The sequence below is a fragment of the Ochotona princeps genome, chromosome 16 (assembly GCF_030435755.1).
Source record: "Ochotona princeps isolate mOchPri1 chromosome 16, mOchPri1.hap1, whole genome shotgun sequence".
In the NCBI taxonomy this organism is placed as follows: domain Eukaryota; kingdom Metazoa; phylum Chordata; class Mammalia; order Lagomorpha; family Ochotonidae; genus Ochotona; species Ochotona princeps.
Window position 1 is genome coordinate 357,742 of NC_080847.1, and position 19,176 is coordinate 376,917.

General features: G+C 54.0%; 1 protein-coding gene across 1 annotated transcript in view; it reads left to right on the forward strand.

Annotated features, from left to right (window-relative positions):
• The first annotated feature begins 7,091 nt into the window (after nucleotides 1-7,091).
• The window catches only part of ANKRD11 (ankyrin repeat domain containing 11), a 96,085-nt gene continuing 84,000 nt past the window's right edge, over nucleotides 7,092-19,176 (forward strand). Inside the window, exon 1 of the mRNA XM_058674029.1 lies at nucleotides 7,092-7,235. The gene's annotated coding sequence lies outside the window, so the exon portion shown is untranslated. The remainder of the gene's footprint in view (nucleotides 7,236-19,176) is intronic.

Below are 19,176 nucleotides of genomic sequence, written 5' to 3' on the forward strand. Positions count from 1 at the left end.
GCGCCATCCTTGCCCCCAGTGGCCTGTGTCTTCCAGCAAGTAGCAGTGGGCCTGCCGGTGTAGCTTCCCTGAGCCCCGCTGGAAATTGGACGGCCATAGTGGGACTGGCAGTGAGTGTGCCCACAGCACCCCCTCTCTGTCCGCTGGGCATCTCCAGCCCCCTGTCCCCAGGTTGCCTGCTTTCCCCAGAGGTTTTATAACGAAAATCATAGCATGTCAAAAGGCAGCCAGAGAGGCAGAAGAATGGGTACACGGGGCACCCAGGGCCAATATGCCAGGAACAGGTGCAGAGGGTGCTGGGCAGGCTTTCTAGAGCAGCTGCAGAGGAAGGAGGAACTGTAGGGCCATGCAGGGGTGGCAGCCTTTGTCAGGCGTTCCCTGGTGACCAGTGCTGGTGACATGGCAGGAGGTGGCACCTGGCCTCACAGAGCTACCATCCACAAGAAGAGAGGCACAGAGAGTGCACTGGGTGTGGGGAGACAGCAGGTGTATCTTAGATGGGTATCTGACCTGCTACTCAGAAGAGATTCCAGGGCCTTTGCTGAGGGAGGGAAGAGCATCACCCTAAGATGGCAGAGGCTTCTCGGTCAGCGCACGGTGGGCAGGCAGGGAGCACTGACAAGGCCTGTTTTGGACACCCTGGAGGAATAAAGACAGGCCAACAGGAGGGCCAGGGCCGTGGGCGGCTGTACCCCAAGGAAAAGGTGCTGCCGGCTCAGAGGGGACTGGGAGGAGCCTGCTTCTCTGTGTTTACTCTGTTGCCGGCTCCAGGAGGCTACCCAGCCAGCAGCACGTGGCTGTGGACCCAGCTGCCCCGTGGCGACAGGCGGACAGGCTGCTGACCACCAGGGCAGCATCAAAGGGCAGCCAGGCTCAGCTGCTGCAGGCACTGTTTCCTTTCCTTGTGGTTCAGGGGGCTGCTTGACTAAGCAGCTGGTGGCTTCCACTCAGAATCTGCAGTGGCCTGCTTGAGAGCCTTTCCTGTGGGTCCTTGGAAAAGTGGACACATGCTAGGCAGCGGGGCTCTGCTGGTGGGTCAGGTCCTGGTCCCCTCCCCTGCAGCTCCTGGGCCACATTCCTCCCACCTGCCCCTCTGTACTCCAAGGAGCCTGCTGTTGGCAAGCTGAGGCTGGAGGGACCAGCAGATGGGGTTAAGTCGGAGAGTATCTGGCTTCACTGATGTCTCTGGCCAAAGCACACAGTTTGGGTGTTTGGGTTTTGCTTTGGTTTTGTTTAGCTTCTCAGTGTGTTTGTTACTTGTGCCCTGAGGCGATCCCAGAAGAGTTTAGTTTCATCAACAACAGACTAAATAGAGCAAATTCCATCGACAGTGTTTATGATGCCTTGGTTGATGAGGGGCAACTGGGCACCTGTCTGGGTGTCCAGAGCATAGTTGTTCTGTGAGGTGGGAGGTAGGGGAGCCTGTCCCACAGTGGCTCATGGCAGGGGTGGGAGGTGAGGACAGGCAAATGGTTCACTTTCATTTAAGCAGAGGCACTGGACAGCCCAGTGCCCTTTCCCTATCTGACTTTTAAATTCCAAACTTTTGTCTTCTGAACACCATTTTTTTAAAGATTATTTTTATTGGAAAGGCAGATATACAGAGAGTAGGAGAGAGAGAGGAAGATCTTCTGTCTGATGATTCACTCCCTAAGCGGCCACAACAGCCAGAGCAGAGTCATTCCAAAGCCGGGAACCAGGAGCCTCCTCTGGGTCTCCCGCACAGGTGCAGGGTCCCAAGTCCCGGACCGACCTTGACTGCTTTCCCAGGCCACAAGCAGGGAGCTGGATGGGAAGTGGAGCTGCTGGGATTAGAACTGGTGCCCATTTGGGATCCCAGCGTGCTCAAGGTGAGGACTTTAGTCACTAGGCTACCGCACCAGGCCAGATTACCATTTTTTAAAGAAAATTTTATTTATTTATTTATTTGGATGGCAGTTATATACAGAGAGAGATGGAAAGGGAGAGAGCTTCTATCCAAATGGTTGCAACAGCTGGAATTGGACCAAGTTGAAGCCAAGACTATGGAGCTTCTGTTAAGTCTCCTGTGTGGTAGAGGACCCAGCCAGTGGAGCCAGCCCCTGGTGCCTCCCTGCGTGTGCATCAGCAGGGCTCTGGATGGACACTGCAGTGGGCACTGCAGGAGGGCATGCAGGTCTCACCGAGTCACTGAGTGCAGAGTGGCTGTGTGGTTCTGGAAGATGGGTGTGTACACCCAGCTGCAGCTCTGTGCTCACGACCATCACGCACTAAGCACAGGTGGTGTGTAAGTTAAAGAGTGGCTCATGCTTGTTGGGGGCAGCCCTGCTCCTGTGAAAGGCTGTGAATTTAACCCAACAGCCCACAAGCCTTTGGTTTCAGGGCCACTTTAGGTTTTGTTATTTACTTTGGTGCTTAAAGATGCATTTGTTATTTATTTGAAAAGTAGAGTTGAAGAGAGAAGAGGGGAGATCTTCCATCCATTGGTTCTCTCCCCACATGATTACAACAGCTAGGACTGAGGCAGTCCCAGAACTTGGAGCCAGGAGCTCCGTCTGGGTCTTCCACATAGGTGCAGGGGCACAAGCACTCGGGCCATCCTGAGAGTTTCCCAGGTGCATTGACAGGGAACTGGATCAGATGTGATACAGCCAAAATACAAGAAAAAACAAGCCAAGAAAAAATTTTTGATGTAGCCAGGACTTGAACCAGAACCTATATGGAGTGCTGGCTTTGCAAGTGGTGGGTTAGCTTGTTGTGTCACAACATCAGCACCCCCTTGAGGTTCTTTAGAGCCAATGAACCCATGATCAGCTTCTGTGGATCTATCTGTCCATTCAGAAGCCAAGAAGTGCCAATAGCATAATCACACTCCCCTCAGCTGTCAGGACACTTTGTGCTGCCCCAGGACGGCTGGCTCCTCAGACATTTTCAGAAGACAGGTGTGTCCCCTGGGCCCTAGGGTGCCCAGGTGGCTGACACAACTCCCTAACCCTTTGACAACAGACCCTGGACTGGGCAGTGGCCTTGGGAGGAGGCAGAACCGGCTCCCCACCGCTGCTGAGCTGCATCCTGTGCAGGCACATCTGTCTTGGTTGAGGCGGGCTGAGCAGGGACTGGGTGACGCTGGGCGAGCAGCCGCCTGACACTGGTGCTACAGCTGTGCCCTGAGCCTATTCATGTGACACATGCTGCTGCGGCACCTCAACAGCTGTTTTTACCCCAAGACAAAGATGAGTTTCGTAAATGCAGAAAGGCAAATCTGGAGTCAAGATCATCCCCTGTGAACCCCTCTTGTTTCCAGAACGTTGGAGGAGCTGGCTGTAGAATCTTTACTGAATTCAGCAAGAGTGAAAGTTCTGAGCTGGTCATCTCTGGAGTCACTCCCAGGGTAGGAACAGCCCCAGGACTCGGTCCCAGTGCCTTGCCAGCGTTACTTGGCTATGCCGGAGATGAGGGAAAGCAATACCTCCAAAGCCAGGCTGCCGTGGCCCTGACTGCAGGTGGCCACCCACAAGGCCCCTGGCATGTTCTACGCAGTCAGACTCGGGCAGTGTTTGGAGTCCTGACTTGCTGGCCTGTGGAGCTGTTGTCATTCCTGCCTGCCTTCCAACTCAGGCCTTGTTGATGAGTTCACGGGTCCTCTTCCGTATGAGTGAGCCTGCCTGTTGTAGCCCTAGGTCATTACGTAAGGCATGTTGCGCAATGTGACAGCTGTCTGGGGAAGTCCTGCCTCTGTTTTGCATCATCCCACTCGGGGTGCAAGCACGATTTCTATTGTATCGATGAGAGGAAAGATTGGAAAAAAAAATGTACAGTGGTAGCACTATAGAGAACGTCCTGGGTATTTCTGGAACTGGGTGTGGTGTCAGGACAGAGCCCCATACTGCTCTTCATGCCGTGGTTTCAGAAGGCAGCACAACAGGTCGCAGTGTAACATGAAGTGTGCACAAGTTCCTGGGCCCAGAGCTGGGAACACTGAGGAACTGGGGCTGTGTGCAGGACTGGCCGGAGGGGGTGGAGGGAGGGGACCTGTGTGCAGCAGGAAGTGGACCGTCGGCAGGGAAGCATGGCTGCCTCTTCAGCAGTGACCCTGGCAAATCAGTTCATCACAGGGAGATGGGTGGCATGGGGAGAAGGAAGGAGGCAGGCAAGCCTCCGGTGCCTTCGCTGGAGACGGAGGGCAGCCTGCATATCCTTTCTTCTCGGGTGCAGCACCCCCCAACATCACTGGGTCCATCTCCCAGTCCTGTGTGCAGCAGGCCTGGCACACAGCCTTGGTGCCGTGTACCACCACACGTGCCAACAGCAAGCAGCTGCTCCAGGCTCTGTGGACAGCTGGCTTGTGGTTTGTCCATGCTAGGCTGCTAGTCATCTGGACAGAGTGAACCAACATGTAGCTTTCTATCTCCCTCTCTCTGTACTCCTGTAATAAAAATAAATAAACAATGAAAGGAACAGCAGTTCCCCGAGTGACGTCTTAACCCCTGGAAATGCTTAGTAGTCGCATGTGAGCACATTCGGATGCTGCCCTCCCGTCTGCCCCAGAGGACTCTCACTTCCACAGGAGAACCCTCCTGTAAGCCAATTCCCACAGCAGGCGTGCTTCACGTCCTGTGTCCCCCATTTCTACTGGAAAGGCAAAGTCATATAGAGGGAGAAGTTAGAGGTTTTCCATCTGCCAGTTGACTCCCCACAAGGCTGCAATGGGAACTAGGGCAGCTGGGACACGAGTACTTACTATTGACTGCAGCCTGGTTGGCTTAGCAGCAGCAGACACATGTTCTTCAGTGTGTGAGGGTCCATTCCCCCACAGATGGTGCTGAGTGTCTTCCTAGTTGGAGAGGGTGCCCAGGCTCCCTTGGGCCTCTTTTCTTTCCTGATGATAAGTCAAATGAGGGCAGAGCAAGGCCCTGCCGACTTCCCAGTGCTTCATACACTTCCGGTGTTGAGTTCTGTGTTTATTCCCCACTGCTTTGCTCTGCCCTACACTTCTGCTTCAGTGGAACTCCAGCCTGTGTGTTTGCTTTTTTTTTTAAAGATTTATTTATTTTATTGCAAAGTTAGATATACACAGAGGAGGAGAGACAGAGAGGGAGATCTTCTATCTGATGATTCACTCCCCAAGTGAGCCGCAACGGCCGCTGCTGTGCCGATCCGGAGCCAGGAGCCAGGAATTTCCTCCAGGTCTCCCACGTGGGTGCAGTGTCCCAATGCATTGGGCCGTCCTCGACTGCTTTCCCAGGCCACAAGCAGGGAGCTGGATGGGAAGTGGAGCCGCGTGGATTAGAACTGGCGCCCATATGGGATCCCGGGGCGTTCAAGGCAAGAACTTTAGCCACTAGGCCACTGTGCTGGGCCCCAGCCTGTGATTTTCAGAATCAGTTTTCCATCCAAATTTCTGCCTTATTCATGGTGCCTACTTGGCAGTCTCTAGAATTTGATTGCCTTTGGTCAGTATTTCTCAAATTTACTGAGGAAATGAGCAGTGCATCATGTTTGTTTGTTTATTTTTTATTTACATGAAAGGCAGAGGGGCCTTGGCACAGTGGCCTAGTGGCTAAATCCTTGCCTTGCATGCTCCAGGATCCCCTACAGATACAGGTTCGTGTCCTGGCAGCTCCACTTTCCTTCCAGCTTTCTGCTTGTGGCCTGGGAAAGCAGTAGATGACGGTCGGCACAAAGCCTTCGGACCCTGCACCCGTGTGGGAGACCTGGAAGAAGCTCCTGGCTTCAGATCTGCTCAGCTCCGGCTGCTGCAGCTACTTGGGGAATGAACCAGTGCGTGGAAGGTTTTTCTCTCTGAATGTCCTTCTTTCTGTAAAATCTACCTTTCAAAAAAAAAAAAAAGGGCAGAGGGAGAAACATCTTATTTTGCTGATCTACTCCCCAATTCCTGCAACAGTCAGGGCTGGGCCCAAGGATGCAGGAACTCCACTTGGGTGTCCCACGCAGGGCATCACCCGGTGCGGTGGGGAGAGGCCGCTCTGATGCCCCCAGGCACTCCCATGTGGCAGTGTCCCAGTGGCCATGCACCCCCACCCCCAGGGTGTTCAGGTAGGAAAGAAAGGAAGATAGAGTTCGTGGGCCCCGCCTACACAGCAGGTGCGGGTGGGTGTCAGTCTCTGCAGTTGACCAACCCTGCGAATTCTCAAAGTAAAGCCTGTATGGAAACCCTGGAAGCACGTTTTCGTAGACTTGTGCGAAATGGGCGTGCTGGGTTTGTTGTCGTGTTTTACACAAACTGCTCACTTGAGAGGTTCTCACACACAGGCAAGACAGGTCTCTTCCGCGCACCAGGTCACTGCCCAGGCGTCTGTGACAGCCAGCGGGGCTGCAGTCGGGGGCCACGTCCACGCCGGTGGTGTGCGTGGCAGCCATGGAGCTGAGCGGTCACCCGCTGCTCTCCAGGAGTGCGTGCCCAACACTCGCCCCTGCAAGCAAAGCCTCCAGCAGGTGTCACACACGGTTGCTGCATGATTCCTCGGCCGCGCGTCCCGCAGCCTGCTTCCTGCGTTAGGAGCGCGGGCCAGTGGAGGATCAGGGGTCGCGGCAACACCCCGGGGAGGTCGCACTGCCCGGGGCAGCCTTCCCGGCCGACCGCCACTTCTTCCGCGGCCCGAGAGGACCGAGCCCGAGTCGGCGCACGACCTCGCTCCCTCCGGCTTCCACTTCACGCCACTAGCGCTTCCGGCACTCGGCCAGGCCAATCGTCGAGTCCGACAGCGCAAGACCCGCCCCCTGCGCGGCGCAGACAGCCAATCCGGTCCCTCGTGCCCCGCCGCGCGCTGCGCGCCCGGACGCCGCTCTGGGCCCGCCCCGCGCCGGCCCGGGAAGCCCGGCCAGCGCGACGCCGTGACGTGAGCGGCCCCTGCGGCCCCGGCCGCGGCGGGCCAATGACGGCGGCGCTCACGGCGGGCCAATGGGCGGCGGCGTCTCATGCGCCCGGCGCCCGCCGCAGCCGCCGCTGGGTCCTGGAGCCAGAGGCCGCCCGCGCCGGAGCGCGATGGAGCGAGGCCCGCAGCCCGGGAGGCGCCGCCGCCGAGCCCGCCGCCCCACGCCCGCGCATTAGCGCCGGACCGCAGCGCAGCCCCGCGAGCCTGGGCGCGCCGGACGGGCAGGCCCAGCCCGCCGCCCGCGGCCCGCGGCCCGCGCCGCCGCCGCCGCCGCAGCCTTCCCGCCCGGGCCGCGAGGCCGGGAAACCGGCGGGGCTGCATGGGCAGCGCCTGCGCCCCGCCGAGCCGCCGTGGGATCCGGTGAGAGGCCGGGGGTCGGGTCGGGGGTTGGGGCGGGGGCTGCGTCCACGCGGGGCCGCGGCCTGCAGGCCTGCTCGGCCGGCCTGGGCGGCCCGGGCGTCCGGAGCCCCCGGCGAGGCGCTCGGGGTGCGCCGGGGCGTCCCCGGCGTCCGAGCCGTGTGCGGGTGGGCGCCATGGCGGGCCCGGGGGCCGGGCGAGAGGGCCTGGGGCGCCGTGGGCACTGCGGGTGGGCTCTGGCTTCTGGGGGCGCCGTGTGGGGCGAGCCCGGGGGCGCTGACCTGTGGCCCGCGGCGGGTCTGTCATGGTTTCCCTCGGCGTCCCTGTTATTATCGTGATGTGGAAACCGGCTCGGGCGCCGGAGGGGGCTGGCGCGCAGGGACCGGGGGCTCGGCAGGGCAGGAATGCGGGCGGTGGGGGGCTGGGGGCGAGTGGGAGGAAGGCGGCGGCGGCTGCAGCCCTGGGCCTCCAGGAACAATGTGAGACGTTGCCTGAAATGTTAATTTCCGTTCCTCATTTCATCATCCCTGGCAGGGCGGTAGCTGTGTGTGTGTGTGTGAGTGATGTGAGTGTGTGTGAGGGAGTGTATGTGAGTGTGCGCGCGCGGGTTCGTCCTGCCACATGGATGAGGCCCTTCTCAGGGATCTTGTTGATAAAGCTTGTGTCTGTCGTGGGGGAGGCCCGTGATTTTCCTGCTGCCCGGTGACAGCGTTTTTGTTTGTTTGTGTTTTTGCAAAGCTTCCGCGGAGTCTGTGTTGGACGCAGAAGGCCCTCCCCTCGCGTGCAGGACGCGTCTGGGCAGCTCACTTGTGGCCTTCTGACACTCCCTGGTCTGGTTTCTGGGGGGCTGGAGGAGGAGGCAGGCGCCCTGGGCCAGTGGTGTGGCTCTTCCCCCCCCCCCCCCCAAGTCAGCTGTGGGTTGGACGGGATGGAGGAGACAAAGGGCCAGGTGCTGGAGGCTGTCCTGTTCCTGCTGCCTCTGCGTCCCGGGAGGGTGACCAGAATGAACCCAGACGTGGGACTTCCGAGAGGCTCCTTTCCTTTTTTGAACGGTGGTTTAAACCTTGCCTGCAGAAGGCAGGGTTTCAACTCCTGAGCTGTGGCTGCCATGTGGGCTGTGAGTGAGGCCGTTCTGCGGGTGAGGTACCCTTTCTTGCCTTGCATTTGGAAGTAGATTGGGCATCAGAGGGTATGTCCAGCTGTGAGGCTGGTTTTGCATGTGGGCAGGCAGCTGTGGTCATCTAGACGGGCACCTAGGGAGTGCTGAGCTTGTGCTCCCCGCGTCCTCTCAGCCTCGGCTCCCACGGGTCCCGCTGGCAGCAGTGAGAAGGCCGCTGACCGCCTGGCCGGCCGACTCACTAGGCGAGGTCTGAAGGTGTTTTCATTACTGAGTTTCAGATGGGATCTCTGTACAATTGAATTTTTAACACTTTTTTTTTTAATTGATTAAAAAATTTTTAATGGAAAGGCAGATTTACAGAGAGCAGACTTAGAGAGGAAGATTTTCCATCTGCTGGTTCGTTCCCCCAGTGGCCACAATTGCCGGAGCTGAGTTGATCCGGAGCCAGGGTCTCTGCCTGGGTGCATGGTCCTAAGGCTTTGGGCCCTCATTCTGCTCTCCCAGGCCACGAGCAGGGAGCTAGGTGGGCAGTGAAGTGAACAGGATGTTCCCGGGTGCCCATGTGGGATCACGGAGCTTGGAAAGAGAGGGTTAAACAGCTGAGCGCTCCTGCTGAACCCTTTGTACTTTTTATTTATTTATTTTTTTAGATTTATGTAATTTTATCTGAAAGGCAGATTTACAGCAAAAGGAGACACAGAATTCTTCCATCCTCTGGTTCACTCCCCAAGTGGCCGCAGCAGTCACAATTGAGCTGATCCAGAGCCAGGAGCCAGGAGCCTCCTTCGGGTCTCCCATGTGAGTTATGGGTCCCAAGGTTTGGGGCTGTCCTCCACTGCTTTCCCAGACCACAAACAGGTAGCTGGATGGGAAGTGGGGCTGCCATAATACGAACCAGCACCCTTATGGGATCCCGGTATGTGCAAGGCGAGGACTTAGCTAGTCGGCTACCATGCCGGGATCCCCTTTGCAGTTTCATCTTTTTTTGTTTCTTTTAAGATTTATTTTATTTTTATTGCAAAGTTAGATATACACAGAGGAGGAGAGGCAGAGAGGAAAATCATCCGTCCAATGATTCACTCCGCAAGTAACTGCAACGGCCAGAGCTGAGCTGATTCGAAGCCAGGAGCCAGGAACCTCCTCTGGGTCTCCCATGCGGGTGCAGGGTCCCTAGGCTTTGGGCTGTCCTCGACTGCTTTCCCAGGTCACAGGTAGGGGGCTGGATGGGAAGCAGGGGTGCTGGGATTAGAACTGGCATCCTGTGTGGGATTCCAGCACGCTCAAGGAAAGGATTTTAGCTGATAGGCCACTGCGCAAGGCCGAAAGTTTTATCTTTTTTTTTTTTTAAAGATTTATTCATTTTATTACAGCCAGATATACAGAGAGGAGGAGAGACAGAGAGGAAGATCTTTGGGGCCCCAAAGTTTTATCTTAAAACTGTGAAAGAGGGGCCTGGTGCGGTGGCCTAGCAGCTAAAGTCCTTGCCTTGAACCCACCAGGATCCCATATGGGCGCTGGTTCTAATCTCAGCAGCTCCACTTCCCATCCAGCTCCCTGCTTGTGGCCTGGGAAAGCAGTCGAGGACGGCCCAAAGCCTTCAGACCCTGCACACATGGGGGAGACCTGGAAGAGAAGAGCTCCTGGCTTCAGATCGGCACAGCACCGGCCTTTGCCGTCACTTGGGGAGTGAACCATTGGATGGAAGATCTTTCTGTCTCTCCTCCTCTCTGTATATCTGACTTCCAATAAAAATAAAATAAATCTTTAAAAAAAAGCAAACTGAAAGAGGATGTGAGTCCTCATCTCTGGGGACTCCTGCAGCTGGAGGGTAATGGTTGTGGAAACCCTTTCTAGGCTGAGAGAACAGGGTTGCGTGAGTGCTGGGCTCTGAAGACTGGTCCTCTCTGAGGTGCCTGACCCCAGACTCCCTGAACGCAGTCACAGGTCTGCAGTTTTCTTCACTTTGAGTTTAAAATTTTATAATTCACCTTTAGGCAAAATAGTGTTTTGTTTTGTTTTTATAAATGAGATGTTCATTTAAAGGACAGGGAACAGAATGAGAGAGAATGAGAGCGAGCGTCTGCTGGCTCCTTCTTCAAGTAGCTACTGTCTCATAGCTGCAAGAGTTGGGCCAGGGTGCAGCCAGGAACCGGGGAGTCTACCTTGTTCCCTGGTAGCTAGCAGGGCCTGAGTCTGTGGAGCGTCATCTGCAAGTGGAGTGACCCGGATGTCGGCGCTGGCCTCTGCTGCCTGCATACCTCCCGAGTCCTGGGGAGCTGGCCCCAATACCGCTGCCCACTGTTAGGGACGGGGCCCTTGTAGTTGGCTTGGCCTCGGCAGGCTGACCGCTCAGTTTGGGGCAGGCTGCTCCTCAGTGCTGGCACATCTACACCAACTCCTAGAGAACTCTGAGCTTCAGGAGCTTGGTTCCTGGTTATTTTTCTTTGAGGTAACATTTTTGGTTCCTGTTAGTGTTAAGCAGTTAGGTGAATGAGCGTGAAAGGACCCTTGTGAAGCAGCAAATACTATCAGCAGTGATCACGTGAAGCGATGTTTAGCTGCATTTATGCAAACGCAACTGTAAACTAGAGTACTAAGCAGTTCCTACCAATTGGTCTGGCAGAGATTTAAAACTGAGTTTGGGGCCTGGCGGCGTGCCCTAGCAGCTGAAGTGCTTGCCTTAAATGCTCCAGGATCCCATATGGGCGCCGGTTCTAATCCCGGCAGCTCCGCTTCCCGTCCAGCTCCCTGCTTGTGGCCTGGGAAAGCAGTCGAGGACGGCCCAAAGCCTTGGGACCCTGCACCCGTGTGGGAGACCTGGAAGAGGCTCCCGGCTCCTGGCTTTGGATCGGCACAGCACCGGCCGTTGTGCTCACTTGGGGAGTGAATCATTGGATGGGAGATCTTCCTCTCTGTCTCTCCTCCTCTCTGTATATCTGACTTTGTAATAAAAATAAATAAATCTTTAAAAAAAACCCCGAGTTTGGCAGAACACTATTTGCAGCAAAATTGATAAACCTGGGCATTTTTTGTCTTTGTAAAAGCTTTGCTCTCACATACAAGGCATAAGCTGCAGGATTTGTTTTTCTGTGTCTGACAAACTGCACTTAATGTGATGTGCTGCAGACGGTACCGTCTTGCTCCGTTCAATAGCAGAATAACGTCTCGTTGTGTCTGAGACCTTCCTGCGTGTGTGGAAATGGACATCTGGGTTGGTTGCCTGTTTTGGCTGTTGTGAGCAGTGCTGTTAGAAGCCTGGTGAAGGGCCCAGCGCCATGGCTTAGCGGTTAAAGTCCTCTCCTTGAACACCAGCATCCCATATGGGCGCTGGTTCTAATCCCGGCAGCTCCACTTCCCATCCAGCTCCCTGCTTGTGGCCTGGGAAAGCAGTCGAGGATGGCCCAAAGCTTTGGGAACCTGCCCCCGCGTGGGAGACCTGGAGGAAGCTCCTGACTCCTGGCTTTGGATTGGCGCAGCACTGGCTTTTGTGATCACTTGGGGAGTGAATCATCGGATGGAAGATCATCCTCTCTCTCTTCCTCTCTGTATATCTGACTTTGCAATAAAAAACAAATAAATCTTTTTTTTTTTTAAAAAAGAAGCTTGGTGGAGCAGGTTATCTCTTTGAAAAAATGGTTTCATGTGTTTGTGGTTTATAGGCCCATAGTGGGATTGCTGGACTTTTAAAAAAGTTTTTTAAAAAATATTGATTTATTTTTATTGGAAAGTCAAATTTACAGAGAGAAGGCAAGACAGAGAGAGAAAGATCTTCCAACCACTGGATCACTCCCCAAGTGGCCACAACAGCAAGAGCTGAGCCAATCTGAAGCCGGGAGCCAGGAACCTCCTCTGGGTCTCCCACGCGGGTGCAGGGTCCCAAGGCTTTGGGCCGTCCTTGACTGCTCTCCCAGGCCAAAGGCAGGGAGCTAGATGGGAAGTGGGGCTGCAGGGATTAGAACCGGCGCCCATATGGGATCCCGGGGTGTGCAAGGCGAGGGCCCTAACCACCATACTATTGCGCTGGGCTCAGTATTGTGCATCGTTTCATGTTTGTTGGCTGTTTGAGTTTCTTTCTAGCTAGATCTGTTCACGGTCTTTGCCTCTTTCTTCAACCGGATTGGTTTGTTGCGTGATTTGGAGGTGAATCATTTGTAGCCTTTGATTCTTGAGTTTTTGAAGATTTATTTATTGAAAAGGCATCCTGATAAGTTCTGTCATTCACTGGCTCCCTACCCCAATGGCTGCAGCCTGGGATGGGGCTGAAACCAGGCACCTAGAACCCTGTCTAGGTCTCCCACTTGAGTGCAGGCCCTGAGGGGTTTGACGTTGCCTGGAGGCAGGGGTGGTACATGGTACTTGATCTGCTGTGCCACAATGCTATCTCATTGTTTTTGAAGGACACTGAGAGAGAGAGAGAGAGAGAGAGAGAGAGAGAGAGAGAGAGAGAGAGATCTGCCATCTGCTAGTTCACTGGCCAAATGGCTGGGGCTTGGCCAGTCCAAAGCTCGGCTCGTTCTCTGGGTCTCCCATGCAGGTGCGGCCCGGGTTGTGTCCAGGTGTCTGCAGGAGCAGCTGGGACATGCTCTGGCGGCTGGAAGGGAGGCTGGTGCTGTAGGGAAAGGCTCACATTGCTACAATGTGGTACCAACTCCTCACTCATCTTTTCTCTCTGTCAAAGATTTGTTTGGTAGCCGCAGTACCAGTGTGAGATAGCTCCCACAGCCTGGGCTGGGCCAGGTTGGAGCTAGGAGCCTGGCCCTCTGTCTGGTCTCTGTGGGTGAGGACGGACACTGGAGCCATCCTGGGCTGGGAGCTGGGGCTGGCCTTGACGTGGTGTTCTGATCAAGTGTGGCTGTCAGGTTTTGTCTGTATGCCTGAGCAGCAGAGTTAGGCAGAGTGGTGCTCCATCTGCTGACTTACTCCTCGAATGCTGGAGTGTCTGAGCTGGGCCAGGTTCTGTTGCTTTCCCGGCCATTAGCCGGGAGTTGGACCGGAGGTGGGACATCCTGGACTCGAATCCATGTTCCTGGATGCGGGCTTAACCTGCTCTACCGTAATGCCAGCCTCCTGCTAGTGCTGCTCGCCTCTCACCCAGAACTTCGTCCACACTTGCTTATGAGGGTCATCAGAATTAATTGCTGCCCCCACCCTGATGGAGCTTAAGGATGGTTGCCTAGGCCCCACCCAGCACTCTGAGTTATCTGTTGACTTGTTTAAGCCTCCTATAGAGAGGTACTGGAGTGATATTAAAAGCGCAAACTTTGGGTCTTGAACTTAAGTTTATGTGGCTGGGAAATGTTGCTGTTTTCCTCCCATCTCTGCCTTTGAAACTTAGATAAAAGGTGTGGGATGGAACAGGAGATAGGGGAAATCCTTCAAGAGAACTGTCTGGAAGTTGAGTAGCAGCAGGGGCAGAAGGTCAGGAGCAGTCTGGCTTACCCCGTACGCTGGTTGTGCATTCTAGGGCATTGAGAACCCTTGGGTGGGAGGCTCTTTGCTGCTGTTCTTGACCCCTATCTTGGAACACCCCTGGCCAAAGGCAAGAACAGCGGATTAGCATCTGGGCCTCTGAATGTTTCACATTTTTTTTTTTTTTTAAGATTTATTGACTTACTGATATGAAAGGCAGATTTTACAAGAGAGCAGAGACCGAGTAGGTCTTCCATTAACTGGTTCACCCAAATGGCCACAATGGCCAGAGCTGAGCTGATCCAGAGCTGCTTCTGGGCCTCCCATGAGGATGCAGGGTCCTAAGCACTTGGGCCATCCTCTACTGCTTTCCCAGGCCATAACAGGGAGCTGGATGGGAAGTGGAGCATCCGGGATTAGAACTGGTGCCCACATGGCATCCCAGCGTGTTCAAGGCAAGGACTTTAGCTGCTAGGCCATGGCGCTGGGCCTGGTGGTCATCCCTTTGGAGGGAAGCACATCAAAATAGGGTCTGTGTTATTCCTTTCATGTGTAGATTTATGATTTTTTAAAGATTTATTTTTATTGCAAAGTCAGATGTACAGAGAGGAGGAGAGGTAGAGAAGAAGGCCTTCTGTCTGATGATTCACCCCCCAAGTGGCTACAACAACTGGAGCTGAGCTGATCCAGAGCCTGGAGCCAGGAGTTTCTTCTGGGTCTCCCACACGGGTGCAGAATCCCAATGCTTTGGGTCATCCTCGACTGCTTTCCCAGGCCACAAGCAGGGAGCTGGAAGGGAAGTAAAACAGCCTTTATATGAACCAATATCTATATGGGATTTTGGTGCATGAAAGGCGAGGACTTTAGCCACTAGGTTACTGTGCCAGGCCCAGATTTATGATTTTGTAACAATAAACTTACTTTTGATGAGGTTTATGATTTCTAAAATAAAGCCTGTTATGTAATTGCAAATATTCCTTTGTAAGGACTGGTGTGGTTGGAAGTGGACTGGACTTGGGTTACTTCAGCTTCCTGGGCTGCAGCTGGATGGAAGGAATGAGTGTGGCTGGAATCTGACACCCATAGGTGTAACAAGTCTAGATTCTGGAGCTGGCTCTGTGAATAAATAGTTCAGGGTGTTTTAGTCTGATTTTCCAAGGGCAGGAAGGGCTGAGAGCTGTCTACAGCCAGGGTCTGCGATCCCCCCGGTCCCCTCCCAACCCTGCTGATCTCTGAGGTCTTGGTGAGTGCAGTGCCCTGCCTGGACTGGCCTGTGTTCCCATTCTGTTCTTGGGGTGTCTGTGGTGCAGTCTTCTTTGTTTTTTGTAAGGTTTTGTTTTTACTTATTTGCAGGGTCCTAAGCATTGTGTGAGGGAAGTGCATTGTAAGTAGAGCTGCCAGGACATGCCTGGCACCCGGTGGGCTTCACTGGCTGTGCCCCAGTGGCGCTCTGGATTCTAGAACACATGTTCAATTCAGTCAGGGTCTGAGAGCAGCTCGCTCCCGGGCCTGTGTGCAGATGTGTCGGAGGAGCAGGCACTGGAGAACGTGCTGTGTCGTCTACATGCACGCCGCACTTATGCTGGGGTTGGTTTCCTGCAGTCCTGGCCTGACATAAATACGTGTGTAACTGAGATTTAGTTCACAAGAATTCGCCTCAGGAAGAGTAGCTGCGGCTGGTATCATGCAGTGGGTAACACTGCGGCTGCGATGCTGACATGCTGTGTGTCCTAGCTGTTCTGCTGAGGGTCTAGCTCCCTGCTGGTGGCCCACATCTTAGGACCATTCCAGCCTTGTGGCAGATCTGGAAGACGCTCCTGACTTTGGTTGGGTTCCATCTGGAGAGTGAGCCGAGGGTGGAATATCTCTCCCTGCAGAACTCTTTCGTGTGTGTGTGTGTGTGTGTGTGTGTGTGTGTGTGTGTGTGTTTACACAAACTTTTAGGAAGGAAAAGTGGTGATTGGGGCTGGCACCATGACTCAGTAGGCTGATCTTCTGTCTTTTTTTTTTTTTAAGATTTATTTATTTTTATTACAAAGTCAGATACACCGAGAGGAGGAGAGAGAGGAAGATCTTCTGTCCACTGATTTACTTCCTAAGCACCCGTAATGGCCAGAGCTGAGCCAATCCGAAGCCCAAAGCCTGGAGCTTCATCCGGGTCTCTAATGTAGGTGCAGGGTCCCAAGGCTTTGGGCTGTCCCCAAATGCTTTCCCAAGCCACAAGAAGGGACCTGGATGGGAAGCGGGGCCGCCGGGAACAAATCAGCGCCAATATGGGATCCTGGTGCTTGCTTGACGAGGACTTTGTCACTAGGCTATCGCACCAGGCCCTGATCTTCTGTCTTTTAGGCACTGGCATCCCATATTGGCACTGGTTCTGTTTCTGGCTGCACTTTTGATCCAGCTCTCTAAATTTTCTTTGTTTTTTAAATATCTTTCTCTTCATTATTTTGAAGATTTATTTTATGCTTAATGGAAAGTCAGAATTACAGAAAGAGGAGGAGAGACAGAAAGATTTTCCACCTGCTGGTTCACTGCCAGAAATGAGCTGATTTGAAGCTAGGAGCCAGGAGCATCCAGGTCTTCACATGGGTGCTTCGGAGCGTCCCACACTGCCTTCCCAAGCCACACACAGGAGCTGAATGGCAAGTGGAGCAACTGGAACATGAACTGATGCCTAAATGGGATTCCAGTGCTTACAAGGTAAGGGTTTAGCCCTGAGCCACCACACTGGTCTCAAAGTTAAAGAAAAAAATCTTAAAAGAGAAGTATGATTGTTAAAAAATGTTATGACCAAAAAAAAAAAAAAATAGTGATAACTAGTAGGAACACTCAGTCCTTTACAGAAAAAACATTTTTTAAAAAAGATTTATGTATTCTGCTCCACATCGGGCACTCTAAGATGACTTTGGGTGGCTGTTCCCCATCCCTGGGTACTGGGACAGTTGGGAGGCTGGGTGTGACTTCTTCCCTTGTCTCCCCCCTCCTCCCAAATATAGGAAGAAGATAAGGAAGGTGTGAAGATAGTGGTCTCACTCCTTTCCCATAGTCCTCCAGCCCCCACCGCATCAGCTGTGTAAACATCATCATCAAGGGCCGTCGCCATGGCCTAGCAGCTAAAGCCCTCCTCTTGAACGCACCAGGGATCCCATATGGGCGCCGGTTCTAATCTCGGCAGCTCCACTTCCCATCCAGCTCTCTGCTTGTGGCCTGGGAAAGCAGTCAAGGACGGCCCAAAGCCTTGGGACCCTGCACCCGTGTGGGAGACCTGGAAGAGGTTCCTGGTTCCCGGCTTTGGATCGGCGCAGCACTGGCCATTGTGGCTCACTTGGGGAGTGAATCATCAGACGGAAGATCTTCCTCTCTGTCCCTCCTCCTCTCTGTATATCTGACTTTGTAATAAAAAATAAATAAATAAATCTTAAAAAAATCATCACAAAAAAAAAGATTCAAGTATTCATTTGGAAGGCAGAGTTACACACAGAGAGGGAGCATCTCTCTAGGGGCTGCCACTCCTGGTTCACTCGCCACATGGCTGCAGTGTCTGGAATTGGGCTGGTCCGAAGCCAGGAGTGGTGTGCCCAAACGCTAGGGCCGTCTCCCTCTGCCATCCCAAGTGGCAGGGAGCTGGATTGGAAGTGAAACAGCCAGTGTCTTTATCTGCTTTGCCTCAGCACCAGCCCTGGGGCAGGGGTGCTGTCTTTGCTGATGTGCCCTGGCTTCCCCAGATCCGGTCCAGGGTCTAACACACCCCGGATTCTTCTCCCGTTACCCATGTGGGACAACAGGATGGGGTTGATGAACTCCTGGCTGTTGGCATGAGAACCAATGTCTTTCCTGTCACTCTGCGTTCAAACGTGTATGTCTTATTTTAACCTCTGTCAAGTTCACTAACTAGTATTCTTGAGTTGCCACAGCTCAGGGAGGTGTGCCCTCTGTCCTGTGTGTGAACTTGAGCCTGGCCAGGGCGAGCGGTGTTCACTGGTGCCTCAGGCCTTCACTTGGCGATGGAAGAACGGGGTGACCAGCCACATGGTTTGGTGTAGATGGAGCACACAGGGCGTGCGTGGGCATGCTGTGGTTGTGCTTTGAGGCCACTATTCAGCTGAGCACAGGCCCTGGGTTTTCTGTGCAGGTAATCTGATAACCTGGAGGACTGCAGTGACTAATGGACAAAGGGATGATTCATGTCCTGGGGCAAGATCTCCTCACACTCTCAAAACAGCACCCAGGCCAGAGCTTACAAGTAGTTCATTTCTGGAGTTTTCCTTTTAAAATCTCTGCACATGATTGTCTTCAGCTAGCCAGAACTATAGAAAGTGAACTGAGACTGGGGTGGGTCTTCCAGGCACTGGGCTCCGGGCAGAGGTGCTCCCAGGGAGTGGGCTCCGGGCAGAGGTGTTCCCAGGGAGTGGGCTCCGGGCAGAGGTGCTCCCAGGGTGTGGGCTCTGGCAGAGGTGTTCCCAGGAAGTGGGCTCTGGCAGAGGTGCTCCCAGGGTGTGGGCTCCGGGCAGAGGTGCTCCCAGGGTGTGGGCTCCGGGCAGAGGTGCTCCCAGGGTGTGGGCTCTGGCAGAGGTGCTCCCAGGGTGTGGGCTCTGGCAGAGGTGCTCCCCATGGTACGTTTACTTTTTCTTCTGTTGTTACTAGCAGATGGAGGAGAGCTCTGCCTCTCCCCTCCGCCCTCTCTCACTCTTCATCATGTAGAACTTTTTCAGGGCTTGTTGGTGTTAATGAGGATGGTTAGCTGTTTCAGTTTTCAGTGTTATAGTACCCATCCAGCCACTGTTTCTACTTTGAGTTTTACAGTTGTTTATGATAATCTTTATCGGAAAAACCAGAGAGTGGGAGAGGGAAGTAACATGGGAATGGGGAGGGGGAAGGAGGTGTGAAATGGAGCTTCCTTTTCTGTCTCGTTCACAGACTCCAAATACCCACACGGTTAGAACTGAGCGCTTGACTCAGATGTCCTTTTGGTGTTGGGGTCTCTCCGTGTGGGTGGGGGTCCCCAGCTGCTGCACCTGAATCTGTGAGTTGTGTGGGGCTAGACACCTCCATTGTTGAGCTGAATGCCTGCCCTTGCTCTCTTGATTATGCGTTTTATGTATTTATTTTTTAAGAGAATTACTTTATATAAAAAGACCTTCCTTCTACTAGTTCATTCTCCAAGTGGCTGCAAAGGCTAGAGCTGAGCCGATCTGAAGCCAGAAACCCCAGGAACAACTTCTGGGTCTCCTGCGTGGGTGCAGGATCTCGAGGCTTTGGGCCGTCCTCTGGCTTTCCTAGGCTATGTGCAGGGAGCTGGGTGGGAAGTGGAGCAGTGGGAACAGGAACTGGTGTCTGTACGGGATCCTGGCATGCGAGCTCCTATCCTCTTTCCCCTGATTATATAGATATATATTTAAAGATTTATTGTTA